Source organism: Salmo trutta, chromosome 39 (genome assembly GCF_901001165.1).
Source record: "Salmo trutta chromosome 39, fSalTru1.1, whole genome shotgun sequence".
Classification (NCBI taxonomy): Eukaryota; Metazoa; Chordata; class Actinopteri; order Salmoniformes; family Salmonidae; genus Salmo; species Salmo trutta.
This window is the reverse complement of record NC_042995.1, coordinates 21,075,384-21,103,047: the sequence shown is the minus strand read 5'-3', so window position 1 is coordinate 21,103,047 and position 27,664 is coordinate 21,075,384. Positions and strand designations below refer to the sequence as shown.

General features: G+C 42.4%; 1 protein-coding gene across 9 annotated transcripts in view; it reads left to right on the top strand.

Annotated features, from left to right (window-relative positions):
* The window catches only part of LOC115179726 (B-cell CLL/lymphoma 9 protein), a 108,553-nt gene that overhangs the window by 47,917 nt on the left and 32,972 nt on the right, over positions 1-27,664 (top strand). For 5 of the 9 annotated variants that reach the window (XM_029741415.1, XM_029741410.1, XM_029741412.1 and 2 more), the window contains exons 1-2: positions 10,056-10,624; positions 14,477-14,682. The gene's annotated coding sequence lies outside the window, so the exon portion shown is untranslated. Of the gene's footprint in view, positions 1-10,055; positions 10,625-10,647; positions 11,357-14,476; positions 14,683-27,664 lie in introns of those variants that run through there. The other 4 variants (XM_029741416.1, XM_029741419.1, XM_029741417.1 and 1 more) reach the window with 3 other exon arrangements.

Here is a 27,664-nt window from a genome sequence, read left to right as displayed (position 1 = left end):
GGTTCTCTATGGTGTAGTAGGTCAGGGCGTGACTAGGGGGTGATCTAGTATGTCTATTTCTATGTTGGTGCTAATATGGTTCCCAATTAGAGGCAGCTGTTTATCGTTGCCTCTGATTGGGGATCATATTTAGGTAGCTATTTCCCCACTTGTGTTTTGTGGTATATTGATTGTTAGTGTGTTTGGGCACTACGTCCTCACAGTCTTTGTAAGTTTTGTTATTTTGATTTGTTAGTTTCACTTAAATAAATATGTGGAACTATACTCACGCTGCACCTTGGTCCGATCATTTTCAAGAATGGGACAACTCCAATACCTTGACTTTGTTGTCCTTAAGCTATTTTGCCACAACTTTGGAAGTATGCTTGGGGTCATTGTTCATTTGGAAAACCCATTTGCGACCAAGCTTTAACTTCCTGACTGATGTCTTGAGATGTTACTTCAATATATCCACATAATTTTCCTTTCTCATGATGCCATCTATTTTGTGAAGTGCACCAGTCCCTCCTGCAGCAAAGCACCCCCACAAAATGATGCTGCCACCCCCGTGCTTCACGGTTGGGATGGTATTTTTCGGCTTGCAAGCCTCCCCCTTTTTCCTCCAAACATAACAATGGTCATTATGGACAAACAGTTCTATTTTTGTTTCATCAGACCAAAGGACATTTTTCCAAAAAGTATGATCTTTGTCCCCATGTGCAGTTGCAAACCGTAGTCTGGCTTTTTATGGCGGTTTTGGAGCAGTGGCTTCTTCCTTGCTGAGCGGCCTTTCAGGTTATGTCAATATAGTACTTGTTTTACTATGAATATAGATACTTTTGTACCTGTTTCCTCCAGCATCTTCACAAGGTCCTTTGCTGTTGTTCTGGGATTAATTTGCACTTTTTGCACCATAGTACGTTCATCTCTAGGAGACAGAATGTGTCTCCTTCCTGAGCGGTATGATGGCTGCGTGGTCCCATGGTGTTTATGCTTGCGTACTATTGTTTGTACAGATCAACTTGGTACCTTCAGGCGTTTGGAAATTGCTCCCAAGGATGAACCAGACTTGTGGAGGTCTACCATTGTTTTTCTGAGGTTTTGAGTGATTTCTTTAGATTTTTCCATGATGTCAAGCAAAGAAGCACTGAGTTTGAAGGTAGGCCTTGAAATACATCTACAGGTACACCTCCACTTGATTCAAATAATGTCAATTAGCCTATCAGAAGCTTCTAAAGACATGATATAATTTTCTGGAATTTTCCAAGCTGTTTAAAGGCACAGTCAACTTAGTGTATGTGAACTTCTGACCCACTGGAATTGTGATACAATGAACTATACGTGAAATAATCTGTCTGTAAACAATTGTTGGAAAAATTACTTGTGTCATGCACAAAGTAGATATCCTAACCGACCTGTCAAAACCATAGTTTGTTAACAAGACATTTATGGAGTGGTTGAAAAATGCGTTTTAATGACTCCAACCTAAGTGTATATAACCTTCCGATTTCAACTGTATGCTTGCACATAGACACACACAACACACACACGTACCAGAGGTACACAAAGGTGAGTCACAGCATTTCATTGCTTACATGACTTGTTTCCTTGGCCAGTATTTACCAAGGACATCTATAGAAGGTGGCGGCAGGTAGCCTAACAGTTAGGAGTGTTGGGCCAGTAACCAAATCCCCGAGCCGACTATGTGAAAAATCGGTCAATGTGCCCTTGAGCAAGGCACTTAACCCTAATTGCTCCTGTAAGTCTCTCTGGATAAGAGCGTCTGCTAAATGACTAAAATGTGAATGTAATAGAATATCCTGAAGCTGTTGGTTTCACTAATGGTCTAAAGCAGTAAAGACCATGAAAGGCCTTGGATGTTTCCCAAATGGCACCCTAATCCTTATGTCATGCATTACTTTTGACCACAGCCCTATGGGTCCTGGTCAAAAGTACTGCACTACATCGGGAATAGAGTGTCATCTGGGATGCACACCTTGACTCAACAGTGTTCCTGCAGGAGGAGAGAAGAAAGGGCTTTGTAATGTGGTGACAGCAAAGCACCCAGAGCTAGGGACATTGTAAAACATGTCCACTGGAAAAAAAAGTGGTGAAAATTAATTAAGGCAAGAGTGCTGGCTCAGCAGAAGTACTTTTCTTTGTTATAAGGTTTGTTCAGAGTCAAAGGATCATATTTTTTCGCAGGGCCGGATATATGCACGGACAAAAAACCTCACAGACAAACAAGCTGAGAGATAAAAATCGTCTTCAAAGGTTCCTTATTGGGTAGGGAAAAAACTGTGCGTTACTCACAAATGAACAGGATTCACTTCAATAGGATATCAATATTTAATTCGTTAATTTGCCAGGTTGTTGTTCAACGTATCCACTCTAAACTGAGTGTTTGATTTAATTTCTGTATGACAACAATTACATCCAATTTTTAATGCTGTTTTCAGCTCCCCGATTAGCGGTTATTGAATAAATTATAGGGCACTCAATAGAACGGTTTGCTATCAAATTCCTTGTTGATGACTAGCTCATTGATGTAATTTCACTAGAGAGGTGCATTCATTTAATTGGAGCTTGTTTAGATATCTACCTCCATTGTAGAGGAGGGGAATGAAGAGGAGATGAGAGGGAAGAGGAGCGGGGAGGACAGGGGAGGAGAGAGAACTGGAAAGTGGTGATGAATTGCAAAAGCAATAAAATCTGTATCTGGAAGACTGCTGTTAGATAAGCCTCAATGAATTTGAAAGGCCTTTTTTTCAAGAAATGCAAATTATTGTCCACTCTCAAAATGTTGTGAATGGTTGTTTGTGTCTCACTCAGTGACCACTCACTGACTTTAGAAATCTACAGTTGTGCACCGCAAGGTCATCTACTTGACTTATAGTAGTAGCACAATGAGTTAACAGTGTCGGCCATAGGGTCACAAATAAAGGTGAAAGAAAAAAGAAAAAAAGAAATGAAACTGGTCAGGAAATGCAACCATAATATTGGCGCCATAGTGATGTTCAAGTCATCCCTCACCACTGTTGTTTTCTGGTAGGGCTACCATAAGAAACACACCACTTGTATCTTCCTGGTGATGCCCTGGATGGATACACAAGTGGGAGAGCTGACATACTAGCACACCAACAAAGGGTGTAACAGTCAAAAGTTTGGACACACCTACTCATTCCAAGTTTTGATTTTTACTATTTTCTACATTGTAGAATAATAGTGAAGACATCAAAACTACGAAATAACACATATGGAATCATGTAGTAACCAAAAAAGTGTTAAACAGATCAAATCCAAATATACACTGCTCAAAAAAATAAAGGGAACACTTAAACAACACAATGCAACTCCAAGTCAATCACACTTCTGTGAAATCAAACTGTCCACTTAGGAAGCAACAATGATTGACAATACATTTCACATGCTGTTGTGCAAATGGAAAAGACAACAGGTGGAAATTATAGGCAATTAGCAAGACACCCCCAATAAAGGAGTGGTTCTGCAGGTGGTGACCACAGACCACTTCTCAGTTCCTATTCTTCCTGGCTGATGTTTTGGTCACTTTTGAATGCTGGCGGTGCTTTCACTCTAGTGGTAGCATGAGACGGAGTCTACAACCCACACAAGTGGCTCAGGTAGTGCAGCTCTTCCAGGATGGCACATCAATGCGAGCTGTGGCAAGAAGGTTTGCTGTGTCTGTCAGCGTAGTGTCCAGAGCATTTGAGGCGCTACCAGGAGACAGGCCAGTACATCAGGAGACGTGGAGGAGGCCGTAGGAGGGCAACAACCCAGCAGCAGGACCGCTACCTCCGCCTGTGTGCAAGTAGGAGCAGGAGAAGCACTGCCAGAGCCCTGCAAAATGACCTCCAGCAGGCCACAAATATGCATGTGTCTGCTCAAACGGTCAGAAACAGACTCCATGAGGGTGGTATGAGGGCCCGACGTCCACAGGTGGGGGTTGTGCTTACAGCCCAACACCGTGCAGGACGTTTGGCATTTGCCAGAGAACACCAAGATTGGCAAATTTGCCACTGGCGCCCTGTGCTCTTCACAGATGAAAGCAGGTTCACACTGAGCACGTGACAGAGTCTGGAGACGCCGTGGAGAACGTTCTGCTGCCTGCAACATCCTCCAGCATGACCGGTTTGGCAGTGGGTCAGTCATGGTGTAGGGTGGCATTTCTTTGGGGGGCCGCACAGCCCTCCATGTGCTCGCCAGAGGTAGCCTGACTGCCATTAGGTACCGAGATGAGATCCTCAGACCCCTTGTGAGACCATATGCTGGTGCGGTTGGCCCTGGGTTCCTCCTAATGCAAGACAATGCTAGACCTCATGTGGCTGGAGTGTGTCAGCAGTTCCTGCAAGAGGAAGGCATTGATGCTATGGACTGGCCCACCCGTTCCCCAGACCTGAATCCAATTGAGCACATCTGGGAAATCATGTCTCGCTCCATCCACCAACACCACGTTGCACCACAGACTGTACAGGAGTTGGCGGATGCTTTAGTCCAGGTCTGGGAGGAGATCCCTCAGGAGACCATCCGTCACCTCATCAGGAGCATGCCCAGGCGTTGTAGGGAGCTCATACAGGCACGTGGAGGCCACACACACTACTGAGCCTCATTTTGACTTGTTTTAAGGACATTACATCAAAGTTGGATCAGCCTGTGGTGTGGTTTTCCACTTTAATTTTGAGTGTGACTCCAAATCCAGACCTCCATGGGTTGATAAATTGGATTTCCATTGATTATTTTTGTGTGATTTTGTTGTCAGCACATTCAACTATGTAAAGGAAAAAGTATTTAATAAGATTATTTATTTCATTCAGATCTAGGATGTGTTGTTTAAGTGTTCCCTTTATTTTTTTGAGCAGTATATTTTAGATTCTTCAAAGTAGCCACCCTTTGCCTTGATGACAGCTTTGCACGCTCTTGGCATTCTGTCAACCAGCTTCATGAGGTAGTCACCTGGAATGCATTTCAATTAACAGGTGTGCCTTGTTAAAAGTTAATTTGTGGAATTTATTTCCTTCTTAATCAGTTGTGACAAGGTAGGGGTGGAATACAGAAGATAGCCTTATTTGGTAAAAGACCAAGTCCATATTATAGAAAGAACACCTTAAATGAGCAAAGAGAATTGGCAGTCCATCATTACTTTAAGACATGAAGGTCAGTCAATCCAGACAATTTCAAGAACTTTGAAAGTTTCTTCAAGTGCAGTCGCAAAAACCATCAAGCGCTATGAGGAAACTGGCTCTCATGAGGACCGCCACGGGAAAGGAATACCCAGAGTTACCTCTGCTGCAGAGGATAAGTTCATTAGAGTAACCAGCCTCAGAAATTGCAGCCCAAATAAATGCTTCACAGAGTTCAAGTAATAGACACATCTCAACATCAACTGTTCAGAGGAGACTGTGTGAATCAAGCCTTAATGGTCGAATTGCTGCAAAGAAACCACAACTAAAGGACACCAATAATAAGAAGAGACTTGCTTGGGACAAGAAACACAAGTAAAGGACATTAGATCAGTGGAAATCGGTCCGTTGGTCTGATTATTCCAAATTTGAGATTTTTGGTTCCAACCACCATGTCTTTGTGAGATGCAGAGTAGGTGAACGGATGATCTCTGCATGTGTGGTTCCAACTGTGAAGCATGAGAAGCTGTGATTGTGTGGGTGTGCTTTGCTGGTGACACTGTCAGTTATTTATTTAGAATTCAAGGCACACTTAACCAGAATGGCTACCACAGCATTCTGCAGTGATACGCCATCCCATCTGGTTCGCGCTTAGTGGGACTATCATTTGTTTTTCAAAAGGACAATGACCCAAAACACACCTCCAGGCTGTGTAAGGGCTATTTGACCAAGAAGGAGAGTGATGGAGTGCTGCATCACATGTCCTGGCCTCCACAATAACCCGACTTTAACCCAATTGAGATAGTTTGGGATGAGTTGGACCGCAGAGAGAAGGAAAAGACGCCAATAAGTACTCAGCATATGTGGGAACTCCTTTAAAACTGTTGGAAAAGCATTCCAGGTGATGCTGGTTGAGAGAATGCCAAGACTGTGCAAAGCTGTCATCAAGGCAAAGGGTGGCTACTTTGAAGAATCAAAAATATAAATCACTACATAATTTCATGTGTTATTTAATAGTTTTGATGTCTTTACTATTATTATACAATATAGAAAATAGTACAAATAAAGAAAAACCCTTGAATGAGTAGGTGTGTCCAAACTTTTGACTGGTACTGTATACAGCTCTCATAAAAACATACCTCTTTATGGATGAGCGGCACCACTAAATCCCTCTGTTTGACTATATTGCACTGTTCTAAGCAGTCACATATGTTGGTCTCTTTATTAACCTATGGCAATGACATACATTCACTTAGAGAGTCAGCTTTGACCTGGAACACAAGATAGCAGGATAGAAATAAAGCCCATCCCTCATTGTGAACAGGATTTGTTTTTGCTTTCCGTGCTACCAGATGTCACCTCTTGCTGGGGTGTTAAACATGAAAAACGCGTGTAACTGATGTTTTTACTCACTGTGTTGCGTAAACATTTAACTCTGTGGAGACACAACAGGGCCGTGTTCGTTAGGCATTAATCGGAAGATAACAGACTGAAACAGGGAGGGATTATCTAGACTTGTTCTAATAAGAAAGACATGTTTTGTTTTCCGTTACAAAACATTTGCCACGGTGTATCCTGCTGAACACAACCCTGTAACACTGGGGATGTCAGGCACCATATTATATATAAAAGTATGCAAACATTGACAACTGTCTCTGTTTTCGCCCATATAGTAAATGGTATATGTCTGAAACATGTCTGTCGTGTACTCTCTGGGGGTAGAGGAACAGACATTTTATCAGCAGGGGATGATCTTTCATATCACTTCCAAAGAGGAAAAAGGATTGCCCTTTTTTTCTCCCCCTTGTTATCTAAGAGGCACACGAATCGACAGAGTAAAACGGTAAAAGCAATTGCCATGGAACTTCTAAGGGAATTGTTTTCCCCCAGAACAGAGTATTCACTTAGAATGAATGTTGTCGTTTTATCTCTCTCGCTCTCCCTCTCTCTCTCTCTTTCTCTCCCTCTGTCTCTCTCCTTCTGTCTCACTCGCTGTCTCTCCTCTCTCTCTCTCTGCTCTTTCTGGGATCCCGGGAGTCTGTTGGGTGCGTAGTGGTGGTGCTGTGGGTTCAAGCAAAGGATTAGATGGCAAACAAACGCGTTTAATCCCTTGAGTCTGTCAGCCCCCCCCCTCCGTTGCACGCTTAGTATGCATCAGAACGAACAACAGACAAAAATCTAGTGCTTCCTCTCCTCCTAACATTCACTGTCTTTGTCTCCACATCGAATCAAGAAACAGTTAAATGCTGATAGGTCTCTCTGATCATTCGCTGCTATTTCTAACCAATATAAAGAACTATATCTTCTTGTGTAAATAGAACAGATAAACATTTGCCTAGTGTCCGTTCTATTGTGTTGATACAAAGAATCCCTATTGCATGTTATCACTCTTGCTCAGCTATTTGAAGGAACAGATTTTTAAGAGAGGCAAGTGATTGTGAAAAATTGCAATTGGTATCTCTGAGATGGCATTCTCTTTCTTTGGTTTTGTGAGTGTGTTGTACCCTACATCTGAGGGGATCTGACGAGTACGGTCAGAGGATACTATAGAGTACAGCCCATAGCATGTCCTCAAGTAAGGGACACAGGGAAACCCAAATGTGACAAAAGACGAAAACTGCTATCCTGAAGTCTGTACTGGCTGCTAGTACAGCCTGGACTCATAGAGTAGACGTAACATAGTAAATGTAAAACCGGGATAATCAAATTTGTATGGTATGTTTTGTTTGGTATGGTTACATAGGACAGAATGTTACTAAAGGCAAAATCAAAAGTAGGAGGGTTGGTCATGGTAGATTGGTGGGCGTATAACGTGAACGTCTAGCAACCCAAAGGTTGCACGTTCGAATCTCATCACGGATAACATAAGCATTTTGCAACTACTTAGCATGCTAGCCAACCCTTCCCCTAACCCTTTAACCTAACTCCTTATCTTAACACCTAACCCCTAGCCTAGCTAACGTTAGCCACCTAGCTAACGTTAGCTACTTCAAATTGGAATTCGTAACATATCATACGTTTTCGCAAATTCATAGCATAGTAAGAATTGCAATTCCTAACATATTGTAAGAATTGAAATTCATAACATATTGTACGAATTGTAATTAGTAACATAAGACACGAAATGGAAGATGGACATCCACAAATAAATACATACCATACGAAACTTAACATATATTACTAATTGGAGTGCCCAAGATTTCCATTTACTTTGTTATATCTAGGTTGGCTACTACTGGCATCTTGAGATGCCAGGGGTTTAAGTGATCCATCATATGAATCTGTCCAGGTTGATTGTTCATGTCTATAGTCTACTACCTTTGATAAAGACAGACACAGACAGTTAGACAGACAGATGACGGACATACTTTCACATTCAGTTCTTGTCATTTAACAGACTCTTACCTAAACCAATATATAACCTATGGGGGAGGGGCAAAGTAGGTGCCAGTTAGACCCATATAAAACAAAACCTGTTCAAAGAAGAACAAGTGGATAAGTGCAAGGGTGGAGGGAATCAAGGGTTGAGGTGGTGAAGTAGCCAGGTGCAGTTTGAAGAGAACACACCTACACCTTTGATGTTCAAACCTTTGAGGACATCTAAAAAGACGTCAGGCTATACGAAAGTGTCTGCTTTTTCATTTACTATAGTCTCCTGTGCAGGCATGCGGTGCACAGCTCTTTCAACTACAATTGATCTAACAGTTCACATACAGTATGGCACATTGACTTGACCTAGAATCTGATTAAGAATTTGGGTTAAACTAGTTTTCAAAGTGGGGGTAGCAGAGGAAACAAGACAAGAAGTATACTTTATTAGTCCATATGAGCTTTCATCCAACCCCCTGATATACACACACATTAGATTGGAGAGGCTGGAGCAGACATCATTTACAAATGAAGCATGTGTGTTTAGTGAGTCCACCAGATCAGAGGCAGACCAGAGATAAGCGCATGTATAGACTACCACAGTATGAGTCATAATACCTATAAAACCTAGCGGTCAAACAAGGAAAGGGTTCTAATAGTTTTTCCACCATTCATTTTTCCCATAGGGGATTTTAGAAACTTAAAATAAGGGCTGTGCTTCGCGTAGGCTTACTCTTGCGTGACGTTTTGATAACCATCTCTCTAGGACAAGGTGACTTTTATCTATATATTCACCTGTATTTACCCACCAAAAATGAAATGCTAATTAGCTGCTAATGTGGCTATCATAAAGAACTACAAATGCCATGATGATCTAAATGAGACTGCCGAATCGAGGCAAAGGTAAACATCTCTGGGTTAACTATCTAATGTTAACTAACTGCAGTAATTAATAAATTGGCAACATTTCTTTAAATGGACAATTCTGTGAACTGTCTTGTGCAAGTTTTACATCGATACAATACCTGTTAGCAAAGGTGTCAGCTAGATGTGACGTGCAGGAGCTTGCAGGGAGTTGTAGTTTTGCACAATGTCTACTTTGATCATAATTAGCATTTTTTAATCTAAGAGTAAATAGAGCCGAGCATATTGATTAAAGTCACCTTGTCCGAGAGAGATTTACATGGTTGTCGAAACATCATGCCTGGGTAAGCCTACACGAACAGCCCTTACTTTTTATTTTTTCTAAAATCCCCTATGGGAACAATGATTGGATCCATTTCCCTGTTTGACCGCTAGGTTTTATGGGTATTATGACACCTCCACTGTGGGGCTCTATTGGACCATTTTCCTGTCCTTGCTAAGCATTCAACATGTAAGGAGTACTTTTGGTGTCAGGAAAAATGTATGGAGTAAAATATACATCTTTAGGAATGACGTGAAGTAAAAGTTGTAAAAAATATAAATAATAAAGTACAGATACACCAAAAACGACTTAAGTGGTGTAAAAATACTTCAAAGTATTTTTTTTTTTACACCACTGCTATTTACTGTCCAACCTAATAGGCAAACATTTTAATTTCCCAAAATGCATAGGATATTGTATGGTTCTCCTAGTCTTGCAATTGGTTAGTCGATTATTATCTGTACCCTGTCGTTCCTAGTAGGCTATAACAGACTGACTTCGCTCTCACTTCTCTGTGAGTTTTGTCTGTGTTCTGAACTGGCTGGGGTTTTCAGCTTGCTTGACAAACACCCCTCCCCCAAGCTTTGGCGAAACAGGAACAACTCCTTTGAGAGAGAATTAAAAAAAAAATCTGCACAAGTTTGGAACGTCTTGGAGAAGCCCTTGTTATCGCTTGGAGTATACTTGTCAGGAGTGGAGATTTATTCATGCAAAATCTGGAAGTATTCTACTGGTCTTGTTTATCGCGGAAAATAACATGTTAACCTCGACTTTCGCGTAGGCCAAACTTCTTTTTGAAAATGGTTTACTTTACTCGAGGATAATTATTGGTGTAAGTCTATTTGTGTATGGAATAATTTGTCCTCGCCGAAGAAAGATGGGACTCGTGGAGCTCTGTATACATATGTGATATCGTGTTCAATAATGAAGGATATTGTGTCAGACACAATGGGTAAGAGAGGGTTTCCCCTTTGCATCTAACGTTACTATACCTAACCAAGCTATATATCATGTTTATCCTATGCCCGTTGTTCAGCTGTAAACATACTTGGCCTTGCTCCGTTGGGAAGTCAGACCCTTATTCTCTGAAGTTAACGTTACACCTTTAAATATACTTCAATTTGCTATTTCAATATATCGCTTCAAAGTTGTCCCCAGTGCTAGTTTTGTCCTATTAATTTGTGTAGATGGGTGTTTGTCCATTGCAACACGCATGCTGCTGCTTTCTATTTTCGTAATGCATCGATTTGTGGGGGTTACTTACTTCTCCCACTAATACTGACCCATTCTGACTTTCGGTTTCACATAAACTTAAATTACTACACTTATCCAGGTCTACACGTGGTGAAATCATTGCAAAGCAGTAAAGCAACACATCCTGCAATGTTGATCGTGATTCGCGACTTGGCCTGAAGCTTTTTGTCCCATTCTGTGATCAACCCGACGTTTTCCAGTGGAAGGCTCGAACAAGCTAAATCTATCTTTACCTTTCGTGTTACAATGTTGCAGTGGCTCACGGTTTTGATCCGCTTGTTAAGACGAGCGTGGAAGGAGATGGTTTGTAACTGTCTGGCCAACAACAACAACAAAAAAGCTGCGACTCAATGTGAAATGGGACGTCTGCAACATATTCTGAAATTAATGTAGCCCACACTCCTTTGCATATGTAAACACCGGATTGGAGGTACTGGAAAATGTCGAATTATACGTTTATGTTATTCATAATAGGTGTTGTATCAATTAGTTGGAAAACTTGCATCACCACCCCGTTGTAGTTATATAGATGGTATTTATGCTGTGTAACTAAGACTGTTTACTTGTTCTACCCATAGAGAATACTGCGTCATATCCTGTGTCCACCTGGTTGTGGTTCATGCTTGGATGGTAGGTTAGTTAGATAACCAAAACGTTGGCCTATTCACTCTGCTCACGACTGTTTGGCCAGAATCAATATTTGCCAAAAGGTTATTTTGGTGGTGTAGACTATTCATATAGAAGATGTGAATGATGCCATGGCAAATTATACTGGTCAGAATAGCTGATGTGAAGCCGTATAACACTCATTTTGCCAGCATGGAAAATACATCTGCTGCAGTACAGTAGTTTTTAAAGCTAGAATCCTTAGTTGTTACATCCATTTTTGGACTTATAAATTAATTATATATATACCCATCGATTCTTGAAGAATATAACTTATAAATGCCTCATGAGCTTAGTTAGTTGAAGTGTTTTTACCCCATCAGAACCCAAAATATGTTTTTACTCCAATGTTTGTGACAATGACCTAAATGTAAACAAACACTGTATATAGCCTCAACATGGTTAAAACGATCATTTTGATATCATGGTCAGGGTTTCATTAATATCTGTCTGAATTTGATAGTGGTTACATTTCTCCAGGCCAATCTCAGCTTTTTACCGAAACAGGTGGGGTGGCTGCCTTGCCATTATTTCAACTATGCATTCAAGGTTTAAGATGATAACTAAGGCCTAAAAGGTGATGCATACCAGGCTCGGGTAATGTTATTTCCAAGATGTCCTCTTGGATCAATTGTTATTTCATCCTAGCTGTCCCACAGTTTTGCTGCTGTGCAGTGGCTTAAACCTGGGCATCTAACTTAATGTCAAAGCTGACGTGCATCACAAATGCTGTGGATATGTAGTTAACATGTAGGTTGTCCGCTATCTATTCCCTTTGCACTGTGGGTAGAATCTGCCATGTGGTTCCGTTGCCTTTGTATATGTCATGGTTTTATGTACTGGCTTGGTATATGTGGGATGTATCATGTATACATTATACAAGTTTTCTATATCTTTTCCCTTGTGCATCCTTAGTTGTTAAATGTATAATTGCTAAATTGCATGGCCCCCCGTTGCAGCCAGAGAAAGAAGAAATACAATCTAAAATCAAACAAATAAAAATCTAACAAACAAGTTCGATTTGGGACCGACTGTGTCTGCGTCTTCCTATTTGAATGATTCCTCTCTAAGACATTGCCCTCCAAACCTCAAAAGTTAAACACGGCTTTTCAACCAGACATTGAATGTATCGATTGTGCCTTTTTTAAAGTGGCTTTATAAACTCAGCAAAAAAAGAAACCTCTCATTGTCAACTGCGTTTATTTTCAGCAAACTTAACATGTGTAAATATTTATATGAACATAAGATTCAACAACTGAGACATAAACTGAACAAGTTCCACAGACATGTGACTAACAGAAATGGAATATTGTGTCCCTGAAAAGGGGGGGGGGGTCAAAATCAAAAGTAACAGTCAGTATCTGGTGTGACCTCCAGTTGCATTAAGTACTGCAGTGCATCTCCTCTTCATGGACTGCACCGGATTTGCCAGTTCTTGCTGTGAGATGTTACCCCACTCTTCCACCAAGGCACCTGCAAGTTCCCGGACATTTCTGGGGGGAAGGGCCCTAGTCCTCACCCTCCGATCCAACAGGTCCCAGACGTGCTCAACAGGATTGAGATCCAAGTTCTTCGCTGGCCAGGGCAGAACACTGACATTCCTGTCTTGCAGGAAATCACACACAGAACGAGCAGTATGGCTGGTGGCATTGTCATGCTGGAGGGTCATGTCAGGATGAGCCTGCAGGAAGGGTATCACATGAGGGATGAGGATGTCTTCCCTGTAACGCACAGCATTGAGATTGCAGGCAATGACAACAAGCTCAGTCCGATGATGCTGTGACACACCGCCCCAGATTAGACGGACCCTCCACCTCCAAATCGATCCCGCTCCAGAGTACAGGCCTCGGTGTAACGCTCATTCCTTCGACGATAAACACGAATCCGACCATCACCCCTGGTGAAAGAAATCAGCAACTCGTCAGTGAAGAGCACTTTTTGCCAGTCCTGTCTGGTCCAGCGATGGTGGGTTTGTGCCCATAGGCGACATTGCTGCCAGTGATGTCTGGTGAGTACCTGCCTTACAACAGGCCTACAAGCCCTCAGTCCAGCATCTCTCGGCCTATTGCGGTCAGTCTGAGCACTGATGGAGGGATTGGGCATTCCTGGTGTAACTCGGGCAGTTGTTGTTGCCATCCTGTACCTGTCCCGCGGGTGTGATGTTCGGATGTACCGATCCTGTGCAGGTGTTGTTACACGTGGTCTGCCGCTGCAAGGACGATCAGCTGTCTGTCCGTTCTCCCTGTAGCGCTGTCTTAGGCATCTCACAGTACGGACATTGCAATTTATTGCCCTGGCCACATCATTCATGCAGATGAGCAGGGACCCTGGGCATCTTTCTTTTGGTGTTTTTCAGAGTCAGTAGAAAGGCTTATTTAGTGTCCTAAGTTTTCGTAACTGTGAACTTTAATTGCCTACCGTCTGTAAGCTGTTAGTGTCTTAACCACCGTTCCACAGGTGCATGTTCATTAATTGTTCATTGATCAAGCATGGGAAACAGTGTTTAAACCCTTTACAATGAAGATCTGTGAAGTTATTTGGATTTTTACAAATTATCTTTAAAAGACAGGGTCCTGAAAAAGGGATGTTTCTGTTTTTGCTGAGTTTATGAATGAGAAGTAAACATCTGTGGTCTGTTAATAGTAATTTTCCTCAACCAAAAGTGTATTTAGGTCTTCTTTGGAGATCTGAGGCCTGTTTAAGAGGATGTAATGTCACGGAATGTTCGGAGAGAGAATGTATTGCGTAGAACAGAAATTATTGTCTCTCAGATGGAATAGGGGATTGTGTCAACTGGATTTGTTCTATTTCTATCTGCGATATTCTGAGCGTTTTAAAGACCCTGAATACACCCCTGATGGTTGTCTTTTTTTTCGCTCTCCAGGTTTGTGAATGGGCACTGTGATCTTCTGCTGAGAGGGAGTGCTGGGATTTGAGTCTCTGTGACAGTTGTGACTCCGGGCAGACGCTAAGCCAGTCAGCTTGCTTTGTCTGTCGGACCAAGGTCAAAGGGCACGACAAAGGGAACCCAGGGATAGGCTCTCCTTATGAGGAGTAGCCGGGGTCTCTGAGACCTGGGGTCATTTTAAGGTAAGGAACATCACAAACTCACGCTCACACACGTATGTAGCCGCCATGTTACTTTGTCACTGTTGTGGTTTGGATTTTACAGGCATGTGATATGGTGTGTGTAAATGTTTTTGTGCTTGTTGGTGAATGTGTCAATTATATTCAAGCATTAGGAAGGTTAGGGACAACACGTATCACAGACTACAATATGGTTAATCAAACGTTTTATTAATTTTGTCTATGACAACGTATTCACAGATATCGACTCTTCCCATGACATCTGACTGCTTAAGTTGCGTGATTTTCTTTTTGTGCATGGGATCTAAGAGTCTAAACTTAAAAAACTCAGAGCAGTAACAAGGAATTCTTGAAGTGATAGTTTACTCCACAAATCTCAGGTGTGTGTGTGTGTGGGGGGGGGGCGCATGGGTTCAGGCCCTGGGCAGAGGACAGGGCACCCTGTTTATGGAATGGTATGCTGTGTAGCAGGATTTATCTCAGGCCCTGCCTAGACACACACACACACCATGTGTGACGCCAGCCTGGGCAGAGCTGAGTGCGGGCACATACACATGGCATGAAACAGCCCAGCATACCATCCTGTAATCACATTCCGTGACCTACACACCCACTAATGGCCTCAGATGTAGGAACACAGAGGCTGACAGACAGGAAATGGTGTGTGTGTGTGCGCATATGTATTGGAGACTGAGGTGTGCGCTGTCTCCATGGCTGGGCGGTATACCGTATTTTATGATATACCGGTATTGATGCAGGGACCGGTTTGGGTTTTTACTTTACCTTCTATACCAGTATTTGAATGTTTTGGTTTGTTAAATGTGATACGCCATGTGTAATGTCAATTTTTATAGTTTACTTTGCTACTTGAGTCATTTCCCTCCGCTCTTTCTCTCCGCGCCACTTTCCAATCAGACCTAGCCCCGCCCCCTGTCACTCAAGGAGCACATTTGATGTTCCTCAACCACGAGACACTTGCGTTCAGTCTGCATGTTCAATGCAGCACATGCAACAATGTTGATGACAACAATTCTGTTTTCACTTTGCTTCTTAATATAAATCCAGTAGTGTTCTATAATGACACTATTGGTTTGTGTTTCTTATATCTGCAAACAGCTAGTTTGTCTTTTCTTAGCAAGTTGCCCTAAATCTTGTGAGACGCTAATTGTTAGTCGCGAATGCTAATAGCTAGCTAGCTAATAAATGTATTGAGTAAGAGCAAACGTAGCTAGCTAATACAGCCTGATAATACCAGTGATGGTGTAGACCTAAATAAGCATGTTGTTTGTGCAACAGTATCTTCTAAATCAAAGAGGAATATGCAAAGCAAGAATATGTTAGCTACATGATGTAGGTAAGAGAGAACATGCAATGTAGCCAAGACTTATAGGGTCCCCTAAGAAACGCTTATCAACACTTTAGTTCCTACCGTCACAATAACCCCTCCCTGGCATTTTAATTTGTTGTCATGTCAAACAGCACTGTATTCAAAGTGCCCACTATTATATTCTAACTATAGAATTAGAATAGTCATTCTATTTCCATGATTCCAACAGTTTTGTGCTCTAATTGGAAAGTCAAATCGCAATTGCAACATTTGGTTAAAAATAAGTCTTAGATGATTTGCCCGTATCGTGCAGCCCAACATGGCAGTATGGAAATTCTCTCAATTGAGCAGTGGTGTAAAGTACTTACGTAAAAATACTTTCAAGTACTATGTAAGTCGTTTTTTTTGGTATCTGTACTTTACTATTTTTATTTTTGACTACTTTTACTTCACTACATTTCTAAAGAAAATACTATACTTTTTACTCCATGCATTTTCCCTGACACCTAAAAGTACTTGTTACATTTTGAATGCTTAGCAGGACAGGAAAATGGTCCAATTCACGCACTTGTCAAGAGAACATCCCTGGTCATCTACTGCCTCGGATCTGGAGGACTCACTAAACACAAATGCTTTGTTTGTAAATTATGTCGGCGTGTGCCCCAGGCTATCTGTAAATACAAAAAAATAAAACTAGAAAATGGTGCCATCTGGCTTGCATAATATATGGATTTAAAATTATTTATACTTTTACTTTTTTGATACTTAAGTATATTTAAAACCCAATACTTTCTGACTTTTACTCAATAAGTATTTTACTGGGTGACTAGCACTTTTACTTGAGTCATTTTCTGTTAATGTATCTTTACTTTTACTCAAGTGTGACAATTGGGTACTTTTTCCACCACTGTAATTGAGTGCAGGAAATGCAGAAAAGAAAGTGCTGAAATTTGATTTGGTTGAAGTTGTATAAAACATTCTAACACAGAACCAAACCGGCTGCGCGAGTGCGCCATCGTGCATAAATGTATTTTGTCCCCCCACACCAAACGCGATCACGACACGCAGGTTAAAATATCAAAACAAACTCTGAACCAATTACATTAATTTGGGGACTGGTCGAAAAGCATTAAACATTTATGGAAATTTAGCTAGCTAGCTTGCACTTGCTAGCTAATTTGTCCTATTTAGCTAGCTTGCTGTTGCTAGCTAATCTGTCCTGGGATATAAATATTGAGTTGTTATTTTACCTGAAATGCACAAGGTCCTCTACTCCAACAATTAATCCACACATAAAACGGTCAACCGAATCGTTTCTAGTCATCTCTCCTCCTTCCAGGCTTTTTCTTCTCTGGACTTTATATTACAATTGGCAACTTTCATAAATTAGGTGCATAACCGCCACTGACCTCGTTTGTCTTTCAGTCACCCACGTTGGTATAACCAATGAGGAGATGGCACCTGTGTAACCTGCTTCTATAAACCAATGAGGAGATGGGAGAGGCAGGACAAATATAACTGACCTTGAGCGGTGTAGTCAGCCTGTAAGTGATTTCACTGAGTCTGTGTTGCCACCCTAGGATCACTCACTACTCATAAAGCAAATGTACAACTTGTATTATTCAAAACTAAAAATACCGTCAAATACTGTCCATTTTTTTTTTTAAATACGGTGGTATAATATTTAGCCCATATCGCCCAGCCCTAGTCTAGTTATGTCCTTTAATTGGGACCCATAGTTTTCTTCTTTGTCCAGTTCATTGGGTATGACATACTCCTGGCTATACATATAGGCTAATGCTTCATTTTGGATTTCACTATTGTTGGTGATGTAAATTAGAGTGACACTAACATGCTCACCAAAACCGTACTGGCTGAAATGTTTCTGTTCACGTTGTCCTTCCTAGCACAGTTCCAGCAACTTTGGCTTGACTCAGGTGTGTGGATTAGGTATTGGAGGGTGTTCTGTTCTGGTTGATTTTTGATTGGTGACATTCTGCACATAATGTTGATGGTGTTAGACTGTTGGGCGTGTCTGATGTGAGCAGTCCCTATGTTTTCATACGAGTAGGCCATGTTGGGTCATGTTCATAGGGCACCGAACTGGAAATGTCTTCAAACATTTATCAATTGGACAAACCCAGGATCAGTCCATTTTCTACTATTTAAAGCCTAATGAACATGACCATGGTGAAGTGCCGTCTCTCCCTCTCCACTCATGTGCAGTGTGTGGGTGTTGCTGCCCTTTCCACCAGTGCCCAACTGACCTGGCTGTGACCCAGCTACTCTCCCATAGTGCACTGGGCCATCTGTCACTGCCACAGCTGCCACAGACTATGGCTCTAGTAAATGGGCCTCTTTTTAATCTGGCATGGTTGGTTACTGTTCCTCAAAACCCCATTGGAGAAATGGAATGTTCTTTTTTTACTTCTCCCTCCTGCATAATGACAAATCTTATCACCTATCTCTCTCGGTCATGGTCTCACTCGCTCTCCCTCCTCTCCCTGTGTAATCTGAAATTGTAGGGTTTCGCAGTGGTTCAGAGTTTGCCGGTACTGTCACATAACTCTAAATGAACTATCACAACCAGGAGGATCCTCCATCGTTTAAATCTCTAGTTTGGGAACATTTTGGCTTCCCATTAGATTATAACGGAGAAATGCAAAGAGTTGTGGATAAAACGTTAACAGTATGTCGCCACTGCTCAATGAGAATGGCTTATGTAGCTGCCAACACCTCAAACATGTTGACACTTAACATTTATGCTGAAATCACCCCAGTATTCCTACCACCGGAGCAAGACGGAACACAACTTTGTCTCCCGTCTGTATTCACGCCGCCCTTTGCAGCTGATTCTGACCAGGCCAAAGAAATGACAAGAGCGATAGGCCTTTATAGCTGCACCCATTCTCTGGTGGTTGAGAATAGGGGGTTTCAGTACCTCGTGAAAGTGCTCAAGCCACGTTACGAACTTCCCTCTCGCACCCATTTCAGCAAATGGGTAGTACCTGCTCTATATAAGCAAGCCAAAGTTGTGTTGCGTGTGTTGCGCTTACTACAGATGGGTGGACCGCCATTGCTACAGAGAGCTTCTTAACAGTGACAGTGACATTACCCCAGTTTCTTTGTAAGAAAAATCTTATAGCATAGGCCTATACAATGCCTGAGCCATGTTTTTACATATTGATTTCACACGCATATTGCACTTTATTTTAGTGTTGTTTTTGATGAGTCTTTGGTGTTATTTCACAATCAGAAATACCAACACTTAAATAAATAAAAATGAACTGCAGTAATTGCAATATGTAGCGAACCGTTGGTTTGGTGAACCGTTACACCCCTACTTTCTGTGATTGGCTAGTGGTACCCTCAGTGAGGGAATGGCTTTCTGTGATTGGCTAGTGAAAATGGAAACATTCTCTCTGATTGGCTAGTGGCTACAGAGTTTAGCTCAGTTCCTTGTAGTGGAATCTTTTCATTTCAGCTCATGATGCGAGTATGAAGGTTGCCAGGTCTCCTGATACCTTATCCCTCCCTGAGTTGAAAAATGTAGGGTGCGCTGATTTGGAACGCTTTACTGGTGGGTGGGGGAGGGGTGCGTTTGGCATCCTCCACTGAAACAGGAGAACTCTGGGATTTCTCTCCTCCATTCCCCCCTTTCTATCCCAAATAATCCCTTCTGCTAACAAGGCACATTTTCCTTTTCCCTTTCACTCTGTAACCATAATATGGCTGGTTAAGCATTGGCAAGACATTGTAACCTTATGCTATATGAATGCACTGGCGAGGCTTTGCCAAGCGCAATGAGTTCTGGAGTGGCACTGTATTGCCAATGGTTTCTCCTGATGCCAAGGCCAGGTTGTGTCACAGTGCCAGCGTGCCAAGAAGAGCTGAGGCCTGCCAGGACATTAAATGGGTTGCTTTTTGAACTGTCTCTCACTGGCAAAGGATTCTGCTCCTGTTCCTGCGGCGTGCTTGTTCTAGCTAAGCACAGTTTGATACGGGGGCACAGGCTTTCATCACCCATAGATGAAATGCTCCTGATACTAGGACGTTATGATCGGAACACAAGCATTGTTCAGCGGTATTGTAAGCACAGCCTCTAGTCACCACTGTGAGTTCTCCTGCTCTGTGTGTCTGGTGTGTCCATGCCAATACGCATCACCAACTGATGGTCTGACACCGTGTCCGCCCATGCGCCAACCATTTGGCTGCATGTGTCTGTGCCCACGAACCCATTCCAAAAGGGGTGGCAGGGTGAAACAGACTGGCAGAGGAGAAGGGGCCATAGATCAGCCTTGTGATAAATGAACAGGACTTTTTAGACTAAGCTTGGCTTCTCTATGCGGTCCAGAGATTCTCTTTGACCTGTTTTTTTATATTTCCTGCTCTGAAATTACAGAGCTGAACTTCCTGCACTATGAATACTGAAATGACATAACTGAAATTTCCACAACGACAACTGAAATTCCTGTTCTACGAGCTCACATTTTACCTGTCAAGGCTTATCATTGCAGTTGAAGGGATGGATACAATGATATCGTTAAATCATTGTTAGACCATTGAGAAAGAGCCTGGGTTGTGTAGATTGGTGAGTCACAAACTCGGTTCCACTGCTCCAAGTGGTAAATGTCGTACTTATGTTTAACCGCTTAGCCGAGAACTTACCTGTTCAAATAGTTCATGGCTACATAGGCCTATTGAGTGAACAGTGTTATATGAGAACATGTAAATGAGATTCATGCAGAGCCATTGACCAGTTTAATTAAGTACCAATCAGGTGTTATTTGCTATTGGCTGGTTGGTTGTTTAGCAACTAAACCGACGTATGCGCAACTATGGTGCAAAACTGACGGGGTAGGCATAGGTTGTTGACAACATGTAAATTATATTTAGTCTCCAATGTTCATTGAAAACGAACACATTTGCACAATGAGCAGTTGTCTCTCAAATACATCGTTACAGTTGTTGGTTAGCTAGCTAGTGAATTTGAGCCATATTAGCATTGACATAATCAGTCAACACCTCAAAACAAAACAAGACACGTGATGTTGTCAGCTAACCCATATACAGTTGAAGTCGGAAGTTTACATACACTTAGGTTGGAGTCATAAAAACTCGTTTTTCAACCACTCCACAGATTTCTTGTTAACAAACTATAGTTTTGGCAAGTCGGTTAGGACATCTACTTTGTACATGACACAAGTCATTTTTCCAACAATTGTTTACAGACAGATTGTTTCACTTATAATTCACTGTATCACAATTCCAGTGGGTCAGAAATGTACATACACTAAGTTGATTTTGCCTTTAAACAGCTTGGAAAATTCCAGAAAATGATGTCATGGCTTTAGAAGCTTCTGATAGGCTAATTGACATCATTTGAGTCAGTTGGAGGTTTACCTGTGGATGTATTTCAAGGCCTACCATCAAACTCAGTGCCTCTTTGCTTGACATCATGGGAAAATCTAAAGAAATCAGCCAAAACAATTGTAGACCTCCACAAGTCTGGTTCATCCTTGGGAGCAATTTCCAAACGCTTGAAGGTACCAAGTTGATCTGTACAAACAATAGTACGCAAGTATTAACACCATGGGACCATGCAGCCATCATACCGCTCATGAAGGAGACGCGTTCTGTCTCCTAGAGATGAATGTACTTTGGTGCAAATCAATCCCAGAACAACAGCAAAGGACCATGTGAAGATGCTGGAGGAAACGGGTACAAAAGTATCTATATCCACAGTAAAACGAGTCCTATATCGACATAACCTGAAAGGCCGCTCAGCAAGGAAGAAGCCACTGCTCCAAAACCGCCATAGAAAAGCCAGACTACGGTTTGCAACTGCACACAGGGACAAATATTGTACTTTTTGGAGAAATGTCCTCTGGTCTGATGAAACAAAAATAGAATTGTTTGGCCATAATGACCATCGTTATGTTTGGAGGAAAAAGGGGGATGCTTGCAAGCCGAAGAACACCATCCCAACCGTGAAGCACGGGGGTGGCAGCATCATGTTGTGGGTGCGCTTCACAAATAGATGGCATCATGAGAAAGGAAAATGATGTGCATATATTGAAGCAACATCTCAAGACATCAGTCAGGAAGTTAAAGCTTGGTTGCAAATGGACAATGACCCCAAGCATACTTCCAAAGTTTTGGCAAAATGGCTTAAGGACAACAAAGTCAAGGTATTGGAGTAGCCATCACAAAGCCCTGACCTCAATCCTATAGAAAATTTGTGGGCAGAACTGAAAAAACGTGTGCGAGCAAGCAGCTCTGTCAGGAGGAATGTGCCAAAATTCACCCAACTTATTGTGGGAAGCTTGTGGAAGGCTACCTGAAATGTTTGACCCAAGTTAAACAATTTAAAGGCAATGCTACCAAATACTAATTGAGTGTATGTAAACTTCTGACCCACTGGGAATGTGATGAAAGAAATAAAAGCTGAAATAAATCATTCTCTCTACTATTATTCTGACATTTCATATTCTTAAAATTAAGTGGTGATCCTAACTGACCTAAGACAGGGAATGTTTACTAGGATTTAATGTCAGGAATTGTTCAAACCTGAGTTTAAATGTATTTGGCTTAGGCATATGTAAACTTCTGACTTCAACTGTATAAATCCTCAATCACACAGACAGTGTTTTTGCGCAAAATGGTACAAGGCATCATCATGTAGATATGTGTGCAACAAAAGTTCAACATTCAGCTTCTACTACCATTTCTGTCAAGCCGTCTACTCGTTTATATATATATATATATATATAAATATGTGTGTCTCTGTTTTGCTCTATTGTTATATTTGATGTGTTGTTTTACATTACTACCAAATAACTTACAAGTGCAATGATTTTGTAAATGCTGGTGTTAAAATGTAATAAACAAAGTTTTTAAAAAAAGGAAATGAATGTATTTTTGGCGTACCAAAATGCAGAACGCTGTTGGTGTGATCGAGGCGTCAGTCTGACGAAAAGTGCGCAGACGCAGGGCGAGCTATAAAGGAGAGGCGCAAACAGATCTTCTCCTTGTGTGATCACTAAATAACGGTGTGTGTTCTCGTATCGAAATGAACGACTGGGCACAGATGGCATCCCTACGCGTCCTACAAATAGAATATCAGAGTTCAGAGCGTGATAGCAGACGCTTCATCCAATATCAGGTGTGACAGCTGTGAGCAGCCAGCCACATCCCCCTAACCAGCCATTAGCCAACTCAGCCGCTTTTCTCTGTCCGTTCCTTCAGCGTGATGGCAAGCTGGGGTGTGCAGACAGTGATGGGGTTTCTGTTACCTTTTGTTTAATTATTGGAGCGGCTCAGAGCGCGAGCTAAGTGGGTACGTTTAATTTCCACTGTAAGAACAAACAGGCCAGTCTGACTAAGCTTCGCTGTCACACAGCCTCTGAAAGCCACTGCCATAGACAGGGATGCAAACTTGTCACTTTAAGGCGATTTATTTGCCGTTTTGATCTCAAAATAGGTCACCCACGCGAATCGTGTAGAACGGCAAAAGAATTGTGGCAAAGTGCTCAGACGCAGAGTATCACCCATTGAGCTAAAAAAGAGGCGCAAACAAATCTTCTCCCTGTGTGATCACTGCCTTCTCTCTCTAAATGAATGACGGCACAGAATGCATCCCTACGTATTCTATTTGTAGGACATCAGAGTTCAGAGCCGGATCTCAGAAATGTCATATCAGAGTTAGTGCTTCATCCAATATCAGCTGTGACAGCTGTGAGCAGCCAGCCGCATCTCCTAACCAGCCATTAGCCAACTCAACCGCTTTTATCCGTCCGTTCTTTCTGCGTATCTCCGTCAGTTTAAAATGTTTATTTAGCTGTGATGGCGAGCTGGGGTGTGCAGACAGTGGTGGGGGGGGGGGGGGGGGGGGGGGGGGGTCTGTTACAATTGTTTAAATATTGAAACGGCTCACAGTGCGAGCGTATCTTTTTTCATTTCGCCTGTAAGCACAAGCAGGCCATTTTATATAATTTTATAAGCCATGTTGCGGACCGCTTTAAACTACTCACGGGCTGCACGTTTTTAGTTTGAGTACAAACGACCTTGTTTTAGTCATGTTACCTGGCTGGCTGGCTGGCTAGCTAGCAAACAACATGGTACCTTGGCTATGCACACATTTGGATGACACAGGAAAAATAGAGATGGCCCACCGAAAGAAATGATCCATATGTCTAATCAATGTAGTTCTAAGATAAATCTGAATAAATAAACTAACTTTTGGGAGTTTGTGTGTGTGGGAGAGAGAAAGAGAATGTGTGTGGGAGAAGGAGGAAGTACGTGGGGTGTGTGTGGGAGGGAGAGTGTGAAGGCTGTGTGTGTGAAGTTGTCTGAAGACTTGGCTAAAAATGGTTTCATGTAGGCCAATATGAAAATACAGATCATTATGCATATATATTCCGTACTACATTCCTCCTTCCCAATCACAGGTAGACCTTTTGGATATGAGCAAATCAGCTATTTTCAGCAGTAGCCTTTTCTGTTATACAGTAAAAAGTGTTAAGTTAAATTCAATGTGTTGTATTGAGTAGAGTTGTGACTATCAGGGACAGGAAACGTAGAACATAGAAAACGGGAACAGGCGTCCGGGTAGTATGAAGAAGAAAGAAAAAGTAGAAACAATGTATGCATTCACAACTGTAAGTTGCTCTGGATAAGAGCGTCTGCTAAATTAAAATGTCAAATGTATCGTTGCTATTGTGACAACCGCACTCTTAAAATAGCCACATTTTGTTTGCTGTTTACACAGATTTTCTGCGCAAAGATTTTTGGTCACCTTTTATTGGCCCTCACCAGTTTGCGTCAACGGCACAAACCGATCTGGGACCAGGCTAGTTCAGGCCTAAGTCGAGGTCAAAACTATTTGGCCCGAAATACAGAGTAGAGCTGGGACTACTTGTTAGTATCGTGGCAAGGAAACGAAACACATGGTTTAACTTACTTAGGAAAACAGCCCTAATGTTGAAAACAAACATGTTGTCAACCAGAGTCACATTTTATTTATTTCCCAAGCTATAGCACGCTATTTGACATGCTTCAGGTTTTTAAAGGACCGAAGAGTTTGATCTGCGTCGTGTTTCCATTTTTGCCATGGAAAAAATACAGCGATACTTGTATCGCCACAGCCCCCTGTCAGAGGGTGCTGCACAGGGTTAGGTCTACCACTGGATTTGTTGGTAAAATGTTTGTGGGTCTGCTTGTCTGTTGAGGGGTATTTCTAGGGTTTTAGTTGGTAATAGGTTTAGTGGTATGTGGGCTTTGGTTTGTCAGTAGCTTAATCTGTTTAGTGAGCTGTGTTTTGTGTCTTTTTGAGACTTCTGTCTTGTGTAGGGCTTGGACAGCAATCGGTTTACTGGTTTCGGTTTGAGTATCTCAGTAATGATACGTGTTTGTGTGTGTTGAGTCTGAGAGGGAGGCACATCTGCTGGTCATGCTCCTCTCATTATGTACGAGCGACGCAGTGACACCCCTCCTCTCTGCCCCTCTGCTCTGCCGCAGTCAAGCCGTAATGCAACCCCTGTGACTGGGATGCTCATCAATGATACTATTCTACCGATACGGGCTCACTCTTGCTCCTGAGATCAAATCCCAATGCCCAATTCACTCTTTCCATATACACAGTCGTTCAGTTTCTCTGGCTCGGTTTGAGTACTGTTAGAGTGAATACAGACTAACAGGAACGTCGGACGTACGCAGTAGATCACCTGCTTGGTGTCGACGGCCAGTGCTGATTCAACATGCCGGATCGTCGAGTGATGAATAGATAATAACATCCGATGTTCTGCGGTTGGAGGCGATGGGACGGCCAGCCGTTGCCCACTGCCGACATTCGTGTTGGTCTGTCTTCCCTCTTAGAATGCTACCTTTTCTTCCTCCGTTCCTCCCCGTAGGTTTCATAGCTTACACCAATCCACTCGTGTCAGATCAGTCATGACTTCAAGGAAGGATGTATTTACACACACAGCCTTCTTCTTTACATCAAATTATATTTCTTACCTGCGCACTAGGAAACGTTCGGTTATGGCTTTGTTATAGATTGCGCTGTTGGTAGGTCATCTTAGAACCATGATTGGCTGTAGATATTGTGACCTATTAACTGTGTGATGAGCTGACCCCGGCAGTGTTGGGGCCAATCAGGATGTCTTAACCCAGAAGCAGGGACAGCAGACCTGGGTCAAATACTTTCTTACCTGAGCTGTGCTTAATGAAGTGTGCCTGCCTGGTACACTGTTGGTTTCGAGTTAGTGTCCGGCTGCTACTGCTTGGCATCAAACTGAACTTCCTGGTGGAGGATTGCTTGTTTGGACACAGATGCACATCTGCGTGCATGCAAATGCAAGCACGCAGATGTGGCTTACACACACACACACACACACACACACACACACTGTGTGCAGATTAGAGGAATTAAGTGAGTGTGCTGGCGCTAGGGCTGACCTGCTCCGGATGATCGTCTTTGGCAGTGCTGATGAGATTTTGGCCCTGGCCCCAGCCACTGTAAGCAGATTAGCTCACCCACTGAAAGGTGAACGCTGAACTGCCACGCTACTTTTGTCCACACACACACTCTTGTCCACACCAGCATGTGTGTGTGGGAGAGAGTGGGGATTACATCATCTGACATGGGCGTCGCTCCATCATGACTGAACAGCATCATGACTGAACAGCATCATGTTCTGAACAGGGCATGTTTTGCATCATATGACATGGGCGTCGCGCCATCATGACTGAACAGCATCATGACTGAACAGCATCATGTTCTGAACAGGGCATGTTTTGCATCGTATGACATGGGCGTCGCTCCATCATGACTGAACAGCATCATGACTGAACAGCATCATGTTCTGAACAGGGCATGTTTTGCATCATATGACATGGGCGTCGCGCCATCATGACTGAACAGCATCATGACTGAACAGCATCATGTTCTGAACAGGGCATGTTTTGCATCATATGACATGGGCGTCGCGCCATCATGACTGAACAGCATCATGACTGAACAGCATCATGTTCTGAACAGGGCATGTTTTGCATCATATGACATGGGCGTCGCGCCATCAGGACTGAACAGCATCATGACTGAACAGCATCATGTTCTGAACAGGGCATGTTTTGCATCATATGACATGGGCGTCGCGCCATCATGACTGAACAGCATCATGTTCTGAACAGGGCATGTTTTGCATCGTATGACATGGGCGTCGCTCCATCATGACTGAACAGCATCATGTTCTGAACAGGGCATGTTTTGCATCATATGACATGGGCGTCGCGCCATCATGACTGAACAGCATCATGACTGAACAACATCATGACTGAACAGGGCATGTTTTGCATCATATTTCATGGGTGTCGCACCATCATGACTGAACAGCATCATGACTGAACAGCATCATGACTGAACAGCATCGTGTTCTGAACAGGGCATGTTTTGCATCGTATGACATGGGCGTCGCTCCATCATGACTGAACAGCATCATTTTTATTTGATTTATTTCACCTTTATTTAACCAGGTAGGCAAGTTGAGAACAAGTTCTCATTTAGAAGTGCGACCTGGCCAAGATAAAGCAAAGCAGTTTGACACATACAACAACACAGAGTTACACATGTATTAAAACAAACATACAGTCAATAAT